Here is an 11,409-nt window from a genome sequence, read left to right on the forward strand (position 1 = left end):
TATTTGTGATATTTAATCCTAGTCAGAGCAGTTGTGCAGTAAATTCTAAACTCTGATACACTTACCAACATATATTATCATTTCCAGAGGTCAGGATATACTCCAGATAAAATTATGTTGCCCAGAGTTCCATTGCTGAAACTACTCAGTTCTCACTACTCACTATTTGCTTTCCTATCTTCTAACGCTTTTTGTCTTAGGTGACAATGTCTTCCCCAGTTTACTTTGAAGTAAATCCAGAGGACTTTTAGTGATGATGGTTGAAAAGTATTGGCCCATCCAGCGAACTCTTGTATTTAAAAATGAAATTCAGAAAGATTAAACATATTGAGGTTCAAATTATAAATGAACAAAAATTTAATTTTTTTTGACATTTGTTGGGAAAGAGATTTGAAACAGAGAAGACTTTTGACACCTCTCAAATAATACTTTACAGGTGGCTGAAGTCTTCTTAAACAGTTAACAGACTAAAAATTATTAATATTTCAGGAACTATTTCACTCTCACTCGACCTTGAAAATGATTGAGTCAACCCTTCAATAACTAATGCCAACTATCTCAGCTGAGTTTACATAAAAAGTAATTTCCACCTCTTGAGATGTCTATTTAAAATTAAATTATTTCCTTCTATTAAAAGAAAAATGCATAGCATTCCCTACTCTAGCTATTCAAAGGTTTAGACTATTTCATTAGAGTTGGCATTGGAATATATTCAACAAAGTCAATAGTATCTCTTGTTTTACCTTTCAAGGAGTTTCTGCTTCTTAGATACCAAGGGAATTAATTTCCATCACGAATTTCCTGCTTCACTGGTAAGAGTGAATCATGTACAAGGTTGATGCAGCATCAACAGAAAATTTTATGGCTTTAACATAAAATCCTCATGTTCTCATATCCTTAAAAAAAACAATCTATTTCTTTTCACATATTTTTGAGACAGAGTAGCACAGTGATATATTTGTTTGAAAATACTGTAATTAATTTGCATCAGTTTGAGGCAGGATAAAAGGTTAACCCACTTTGATCTCACTTCCTGATAATATCCTTTGAACACTCATTCTGACACATTGTCTGTCTATAGGAACCACAGACATCATGTGGATGATCTACTTGGAATTAGAGACGATTAAAGATGCAGATAATTTGCCTATAACTGGCATTTCACTATATTGCTATATGATGTTGATAAAACAAACATAACCCCACTCTCCATCATGCTTCTGCCATGAGAGTTCGGAAAGTACCATGCATACTAAGGTAAGGGGAGATAGCTCCAGGGTCAAAAAAATCTCCAACGTAGGGACTGATATGTTTTGACATCATTTTTTTCTTATGAATATTAAACCCCATGTTAAGAAAAGTCCTTTAATTACCCAGAACCTATTTTACTTGTAACCAGTCTTCTTCGAATTTCCCCTAGCTCTATCTTCCTTAGGACATGTCCTAAAATATTGAAAAAAAAACTTTTATTCTTATGACTATTCCTTAAATTCTTTCCTGATATGAAACTAAAGACCTGTACACTAAATGGAGTCTACAATTGCATGTTCTCTTTTTTTCCTGGAGATACCATAACTGTAACCCTAGACGTGAGCATCACCAATTCCCCAAATAAAGTGTCAGGGATTAATTCCCAAGTAGAGTAGATCAAGTGGAACTAAAATGTTTTAATGTGACTGGGAAGAGTCTGGTGTTTGCATAGGCCAGAACTCTCAGAGCTTATCTGACTTTCAGACCCAACCGTTTCAGATGTCCATCACTAGTGTCAGCTCACATAATTCACAAAGCTGGTCTGTACCTTAATTTCCTTATTAAAATAAGAAACAAAATTAACTTAAATAAAATTTTAGATGAAATTTGACTTCTTGAGCTATTCATGATGTGGTCTACTTTCCATCTATAATAAACATATTTTTTTAGGCAAAAAGAGGTTGGGGTAAGAGTTTAAAAAATAGTTCTAGAGAAAACCAACTTTTGTGAGGAAGATAGTGTTATATAATTATGTACAATCTCATTAGTGTTGACATAAATAATGTATTTGTTTGTATAATGTATTCAATAGATAAAATAGTATATTTGTATATTCAATAAATGAAATATTAAGTTGATTCATTTTAAGGTCCCTTTTGGGGAAGACTAATTCGTAATTAGTTTAGACATTCTGAACTGGTGGGACTGTTGTGAATAACTACATTTTTGGCCTGTTATTCCTGTTTTGTTAGCAGTCAAAATTTTCACCAATATAAAAATACCCAGTTGGGATAGACATTTGCCAAACTTTTTTCTTATTAATCTGAAATATGACATATATCTGAATTTTAATAATTTAAACAATTCACAACAAATAAATGGCTTTAACGCTGGTTTAGACCAAATGTCATTTTATTAGTTATTTTAAATATTATTTCTCAAGTTGGGGTTATTCCCCAAATGTGACTATTAGTGGTTTTTAATAATCTACTATTGCTATACACCTCCTAGATGAGAATGAATGAAATACTGATATCTCATTTTATGCAGCAAAATATATGCAACAAAAATGCAAGTCAGAAATATGAACTATAAAACTCGAAACTATGAAGTGTAATTGTTGCCCCTCTACTGAACATGCACATATTATTTTTCCTCTTGTTATCAATTCCTAAAATAATAAGGTAGATAACATGGGGTAAAGCACTTACCTTGCATGATTCTCACTTTAGTTAAATCCTGGCACCACATATGGTCCACCGAGGACTACCATACTCCTAACCACGAAAACATGAGCAGGTCTGAGAACTCCAAGTATAGCACAGAAGTAAAAAAAAAAGTGTAATAACTATTTATATAACATTTGTGTTATATTCATTATTTAAGAATCTAGAAAAAAATGCAGAATGTAATTTAATATATGGGTCAAAGGGGGCTAGGTGCATCAAGAGAACTTCCTCAATGAAAATGTGCTTGTAAACTAGATAGCCACAATTAAAAACAGATAATTGATCAATATTTTCCACCGTACACAAAAAGTTATCTCAAAATGGATTAAAAATCTTGATCTCAAACCTGATTCTATAAAATACCTGAGAAAACATAGGCAAGTCTCCAAGATCTTAACCTAGATGAACCTAAACTTGTCCACTGTTACATAGAAAATAGGTTTGCAATAAAAATATACCTCACTGATTGAAAGAAAGTATTCACACATAAAATGTAAAAGGGATGATACTAAATATATCTAAAATATTCTCAATGCTCAACAAAAATAACAACAAAAACTATTTAAAATAGGAAAAGAATATGAACAAGCAACTCCTCGAGGATGATTTCTTTTTTCTTTTTTTTTATTTATTTTATTGAATCACCATGTGAAAAGTTACAAAGTTCTCAGGCTTATGTCTCAGTTATACAATGTTCAAATACCCGGCCCTTCACCAGTGCCCATATTCCACCACCAAAAACCCCAATATGCCTCCCACCCCCACCCCCCACCCCCGCCTGGGTAACTGATAAATTTAACTCTTCTCTTTACCTTGATTACATTCCATATTTCAACACAAAACTCACTATTGTTGTTGGAGTTTCAACACAGACTCACTATGTTTGTTGGAATTTATCTCCCAAAAATACAGCCCAATTGACAAGGAAATATTTGATATTGAGTTTTCCACTGATGAGAATGAAGAGATAAATAGTCTCTTTACAATTTCTGTATTTTAGTAATTAAATCCAGGGAGATTAAAGTTGGAAATTGAATCATTTCCCTTCCTGGAGCAGCATGGAGCAAAAGCTTAGTTCACAGTCTGGATACATGGTTGCAAGCACTCTCTGGAACCCCAAGTCTTATAGCTGCCTCTGGTTCCTGCTCGCTCGGCATTCCCGCGGCTGTGCAGAGGCATGGCCACCCGGGCCGAATCTCGGCCAGAGCCCAAGCTCCGGCCCCGGCCTGAGCCTGCCCAGGTGTCCCGGTTTCAAGTTCAAAGCACACATTTTCTTTTTTCCCGCGCCACAAAGTTCATACCTGCTCAAAGGACCCATAAAATGTCGGAGACCACGCCTTCTCCCCCGGGAGGGAGGAGAGACCAAGGGAGAAGGATATTTCCTTCGTTAGCCGGCGTGGGGCAAAAGCTTAGTTCACAGTCCGCATACATGGTTGCAAGCACTCGCCAGAACCCCAAGTCTTATAGCTGCCTCTGGTTCCTGCTCGTTCAGCATTCCCGCGGCTGTGCAGAGGCATGGCCACCTGGGTCGAATCTTGGCTGGAGCCTGAGCTCCGGCCCCGGCCCGACCTTGAGGATGATTTAAAGATACTCATATGAAAAAAAATCATCATTTTGGACTACCAGGGAAATGCAAGTCAAGATAAACTAAAATATCAGCCTATAATAGTAAGAATAGCATCTACAAAAAGTCTTGAAACAAAAAGGTGTGGAAAAGGATATGGCATAAGAAATCTGTCATTCACTGTTCCTGAGACCACTGTTTAGTTCAGATTCTTTGGAAAATGGTTTGGAAACTTTTCATAAAATGGAGAAAAGTTTACCTATGACCCTGAAATTTCAATATACCTTATATTATAGATAGATAGATATTGTCACTGTCATCACTGTCATCCCGTTGCTCATAGACTTGCTCGAGCGGGCACCAGTAATGTCTCCATTATAAGACTTGTTTTTACTGTTTTTGACATATTGAATGCATCACGGGAACTTGCCAGGCTCTGCCGTGCGGGCGGTATACTCTTGGTAGCTTGCCGGGCTCTCTGAGAGAGACGAAGGAATTAAACCTGGGTTGGCCACGTGCAAGGCAAATGCCCTACCTGCTGTGCTATCGTTCCAGCCCTATGGATAGATACATATATTCCAATATATGCCTTGATATTTTAAAGGGATGCATGCGCATCTATGTTCACTACTGTATTATTTATAATAGTCAAGATACAGAAGCAATGTAAGTTTCCAGGAACATAAGAATGAATAAAGATATTGCGACATATATACAGACAGGGATGATACTCAGATACTAGAAAAAAATGAAATCTTGGAGTTTGCTGCAACTTGGATAGTTTTGGAAGAAGTGAAGCTGATTGTATCAGAAATTGAGATATCAGATGATCTCACTCATGTATGGAGTATAAAAGAAAAAAGCAAGGGATTATGCAATATTCACTAAAATAACTCACACACTGAAAATAATTCATACACTCCAGTGGTGCAACACTTGTAGAGTTTCTGAGTATCTTTATTCTGGTGTCTTCAGGTATTCTAAAACCATCCCCTATGGATATTGAGTTACAACTATATAATTCTCAAGTAATTTCTAACTAGGAAATAGGGATACTATTTCTAATTTAATCTTTCTGGAGTGATCTTTTGACAGAGACCTTAATGTTTACTAGAAAGCAGGGTGCAGCTGGAGTACATTTTGTGTGAGTAAATTTGGTATGGAATGCCTCTATTTTCCAATAACCTTGATCTCAATATGACCACCCTTATTCCAAGTGTCTAGAGGCTTCAGAGTTTATCCCTATATGACTGTGTTGTCCCCATTTGTACTTGAGAGTATCATCTACAAATCGTGACTCAGCTAGAGTTTTCAACACAGGAGTGATTTCATGTCTTTTGTTTGTTTGTTTTGTTCTGTTTTGGTTTGGATTTGGGCCACAGTGGGTGATGCTGTTGCTCAGCAATTACTCCTGGTTTTATGTTTAGGGGTCAAGCCTGCCAGGTTCTGAGGACCATTTTGGGTGCCAATGATGGAACCTGGTTGGCTGTATATAAGTCAAACATCTTACCCACTGTACTACATCTCTAGTTCTATGAGTGATTTCCTTAAGATGATAACTGCGTGTGTTTTTAAATTATTCTAGATTAGTAATATTAGGTAAGAAATATATGCAATAATAATATAAATAATAATATATTAGGTAAGTAGAATTTTTGACAGGTATATCATAAATAAATGGTAAAAATTAGAATTTATTATACACAAAATAAACAATAACTATAGCTATGTGCATATACACACGCACATATGTATATATATAGAGAGAGAGTGAGAGAGAGAGAGAAAGAGAGAGAGAGAATTAGCAGGACTCAAATCCAGTTCTCATATATGTAAGGCATGTATTTTACCATCGAACCATATTTTGACCCAATATTAGTCTTATTTTCTCTTCCTCAACTGCTATAAAGAAACTATATATCCCTTTAGTTTAAACTATTTAGTAGTTGAAAAACATGACAGTGTGGTCAGTGTACAGTTTAGAGCAAAGTGCCTATTTGTATGGGCTTATTATATAGTATATACAGAGCATAGTCCTTTAGAATTTTTTTTCTAGATTTCACAGTCACAGTCACAGTCATCCTGTTGCTCATCGATTTGCTCGAGCGGGCACCAGCAACGTTTCATTGTGAGACTTCTTGTTACTGTTTTTGCTATATCGAATACACCATGGGTAGCTTGCCAGGCTCTGCCATGTGAGCGAGATACTCTTGGTAGCTTTCCGGGGCTCTCTGAGAGGATCAGAGGAATCGAACACGGGTCAGCCCTACCCACTGTACTATCGCTCCAGCCCTTTCTAGATTTAGTTCTTAAAAATTCATATACTGTTCATACCATTCAAATTCAACTAGTCAACATTCTGACACTAAACTAAACCCTAATTTGAACTTAATAAACACTATGACGTCTATTTTAAAAGTTCCTTTCTCATACTTATTTTAATGCACTTTAAGTGTAAGTTTCTGAATAATCATCTCTATGAGTATTTTTCTCCTTTAAGCCCCTTCTTCATCCTTTAAACCCCAAAACATTTTACATAAATATGAATCAACTGGCAATAAAGTGAAATAACCTAGAACAAGAGAGGGAAACATGGATAGAGAGAAAGAGAGGGAGAGAGAGAAAACAAAGACAAGTAGAGATTTTAGTAAATATCTGTCAGATTATGTGATGAAAGCACCCCAAGGTGTTAAGTATTTTTAGATCAAATTTCTCTCTTTCAAAATAGTTCTAATAAATTCTAATAAATTTTTAAAAGGTTGTAAACTTGACCACTTCATTTTTCAATAACATTTTACATTTTACAGAACCAAATCAACTTTTTAACTTTTCTTAAAAAATTCTTTTCTTTACCCATTAGTCTGTTAGTAATCATTGCTTTCCTGGAATCCTATTTTTGTCAGGCTATTATGCATTCCTCAGCATTGTGAAAAATGAAAAATGGGAAAAAGTCACATATTTTTCAGCTGACTTAACACTGCATACAATGGTGAAATTATTAATTGAACATCTTGATTATAAATTAAGTGGAAATAATGTTGAAGAAGCAACCCCTAGTCATATAGGATTATTATTAAGGCTATACACTGAATGATTTGAAATTCATCTTGGTAGTAGTATATATAGTTAATACCAGTGTATATGAGCTCATGGATTTTGGCTGAACATTAACCAAATCAAGCAAGCAATTGCCTTGGAAATTTTAAGGCTTACATCTTAAAACTGTGTAACTATAGAATCTTTGCCCCTTTAACTATGCAAGAACTATGTGAAGGGTTTAAAACCTAACTAATAGCTCGGTCCTTTCTGGAAACATTTAATCCAAAATCACAACATTTTTAAAACCTCAGTAAAATTCACTCCACTAATTTCAAAAAGGTGATAATTTAAAATGAAGCTTGGTGAGTATTCACCTTTAAATAGCACCATGAAAAATGTGTTCATCTTGGACAATTAAAGCATCATCCACATTTTTAACAAGTGTTTAACTTGCTAAAGATAATAAAGCATCTTCAACCTCAGAGTAAAATTTACTAGCATATCAACATTTAATGCTTAATTACAAGCTACTTTTATCTAGTCTTTGAAGTAGATCTGGAAAGATTTCTATCTAGTAATATTTTGTACATTATTTGAACTACATTTAGTCAAGGTAACAAATCTAAAATGTTCATAGTTCAAAACAATAAACTTTAAATTATTGGTTGCATAACATGTCTGTGTGGGTGTCCATACTACAAAACGAGCCCATTCCATTGAGTCATGTATGCAGTTTGTGTTTATCCATGTGTCAGTGTGGTTAAGCTATAGTGACAGTGATTCTATCAACAATAATTTAGGTGAAATTATGAAGACATCTTGTAAATGTGGTCCAAAAAATGTGTATGTATGTATACATATATATATATACATGTATACATACATATATACATATATGTGTGCATGTGTGTGTTTGTGTGTGCATGTGTGTGTTTGTGTGTGCATATATATTTTACTTAACAACTTAACCTTATGCTACCCAACCAATGCCATGCTCCAGGCCTCATTTCGGACACTTGGGCCAAACCTCGTGCAAGAGTGAAGCCCCAGAGAACAAGGTAAAGCAGAACCTTGTGACCTTGGACTCCAGGCTCAAGGAGACCCGGAAATAAGATCCTATGTCTGCCTCTTCCAAACTCTGGAGCCCCGCCCAGGAATTAAACCCAGATGACCCATCCTAGGTATTTATGGCGAGATAAATACCTCACCAGCAGACCTCCACTACCTCCACTACCCAGCCACCACTACGCTCCAGGCTACTTTCCGGACACAGGATATGACACTTAATACCCATTTTCCATAATTTTCCCACCACATCTGATGGGCTTCAAATATGGTGTGAATCATGGGAACACCTGTAAGGGTGATTGGAGGCTGCCCTAAAAGCCTCCATCCCTCTTGGAGAGCCAGCAAGCTACTGAGAGTACCCCACCCGCATGAAAGAGCCTGGCAAACTACCGGTAATATATTTGATATGCCAAAAGCAGTAACAACAGTGGGCCTCATTTGCCTGACATGGAAAGAGCCCCCAATACGGCAGTATTAAGAAGGATGAGCAAAAAGAAGCTGATAAAATCTCAGGGATGAACTAGATTGCCAAAACAAAAAGGACTAAAATGATTGTCTGTACTTTAAATGTACTTACGTTGGCATCAGAAGCATCCATTGAGGACCTGATGGTGCAAGCACAGAATATCAAGTACGGCATCATTGGTCTGACAGAAACAAGAAGGCATCAATCACATCATGCCATTTTTGACACTGGAGAAGAACTGTTCCTCGGAACATGCAACAACAGAGGCGTCAGTGGCATCGGTGTTCTTGTCAACACGAACTTGGTCATGAGCATTGATTCATTCGAATGCCTAACAACCCAAATTGGATGACTATGCTTGAATAGATGTGGCCCACTGCTGGAAGTTTCTATTTTCATCATCTACACACCAATATCCAACTACGATGAAGAAGAAATTGAGAAGTTCTACATGGAGCTGGAGAAGTTCTATAAAGAATACCACCTTTTACAAGATCATTGTTGGTGATTTTAATGCCAAAATAGGACCTAGAAGGTCGCCTGAAGAACTCCACATCGGGACTTACAGCCTAGAATGGAAAAAACAGGGTGAGAGACTGCCTGTGTTCATCATGTCGACCAAGACCATCCGTGGTAACTCACAGTACCAGAAGGCCGAATCTAAACATTGGACATGGGAGTCTCCCGATGGACAGTTTCACAATGAAACTGACCACATCATATACAATAGAAGGTTTTGCCTGACTGATGTCGCTGTTGTCCAAAAAATTCCAAATGGGATCGAACCACCGTCTCCTTCGTGCAAAATTTTATTTCACAGAGAGGGGACAAATGTCTGCAAAGTTTAAGTTTAAGAAGAGAACTCCCAAAATGACCACTTAACTGTGAGCTCTGTGGCACTGTGGCTGCAATGTGGGAAGATGCCATCCTTGACAACATCGACGAGAAATATGATCGACTGGTTCAGCAACTCCATGACTGCGTGAAGAATGCCAAGAGTGGGAAAGCCACAAACAGACGCCTGTCTTCAGAAACTCTCAAGCTCATTCACCAAGGTGGTTTGGCATGAGCGTCAGTTAACCACAAGCTAATGTCCGAGCTCACAAAGCTGTGCAGAGAAGCGATAAAGGAAGACCTCAAAGAAAAGAGCAGCAGTGTTGGCCAATGTGGCAGAAGCCAGGAAAAGTATTCGCAATGCTCGCCTGTCCTTCGTCAACTAGAAGACCAAGATGCCTGCCCTCCAATGTCCTGATGGATCTATCACATCTTCCAGAAAGACAATGGAGAGGATCATTCATGACTTCTACTCGGATCTCTTTGATAGCCATGTCCACCTGCCCACAGACCAAGTTCCGCAGGATGGATTTATCATTCCCAAGTCCTCCCTTCCGAAATCCGACAGCCATTTCATCAGTAAAGATGCATACAGCACCCGGTCCAGACAAGATCAGACAAGAATACCTGAAGAATCTACCATCAGTACTCGTCAATACACTGGCTCAGCTCTTCACACACTGTCTGTATGCAAGGTTTTGTCCCAACAGAAAGCCAGCAGGAACATTCTGTTGTAAAGGAAGGGAGACATCCATGACACCGGCAACTATTGCCCAGTCTGCCTATTGTCCATCGTCTACAAGTTGTTCACTTGAGTCATCCTGAATAGAATAGGCAGAACACTAGATGAAGAACAACCATGTGAGCAAGCTGGGTTCCAAAAAGTATTCAACACGATCGACCATATCCACACAGTGACCAAGCTCATTGACGTTTCATGAGAGTTCAAGATCCCGCTCTGTCTAACATTCATCGATTTAAAGAAGGCCTTTTTTTCTTGGTTGAGACTGAAGCGGTCATTGAAGCCCTAGACAAACAGGGCGTTCAAACACAGTACATCAAGATCCTCCATGAGCTGTATTACGGATTCACCACCATGATCTCACTATACAAGGAAGTGATCATTGATATTAAAGAGAGGAGTTCTGCAGAGTGATACCATTTCACCAAAACTCTTCAATGCCACCCTCGAGAATATTATGCAACTATTGGAATGGGAAGGAATTGGAGTGAAGATAGACGGTAGCCAACTACACCACCTCCGCTTCTCTGATGACATCGTTCTCATAACACCAAACATTAATGCTGGATGACTTCGACTGTGAGTGTGGAAAGGTCGGACTGCAGCTGAATCTCACCAAAACAATGTTCATGAAAAGTGAACTAGTCCCTGATGTTCCATTTGCTTTCAATGGAATGAACATCTCTGAATGCAGCAACTATGTGTACCTGGGTCGAGAAATCAACATGAGGAACGGCTTGGCACCAGAACTGCGCAGGAGGAAGAGAGCAATGTGGAACACCTTTAAGAACATCGAAGAATTGGTTAAGAAGATGGAAAACCTTTGGCTCCAGGCACATATTTTCAACTCCACCATTCTTCCTATACTAACATACACCTCAGAGACCTGAGACCTACAAAAACAGGATGAAAATGCTATTCAGTATCCCAAAGAGGAATCAAAAGAGCTATGCTTGGAGTATCACATTTCACTCAAGTGAGAGAAGGAATCCGGAGG

This window comes from Sorex araneus, chromosome 2 (assembly GCF_027595985.1).
Source record: "Sorex araneus isolate mSorAra2 chromosome 2, mSorAra2.pri, whole genome shotgun sequence".
Classification (NCBI taxonomy): Eukaryota; Metazoa; Chordata; class Mammalia; order Eulipotyphla; family Soricidae; genus Sorex; species Sorex araneus.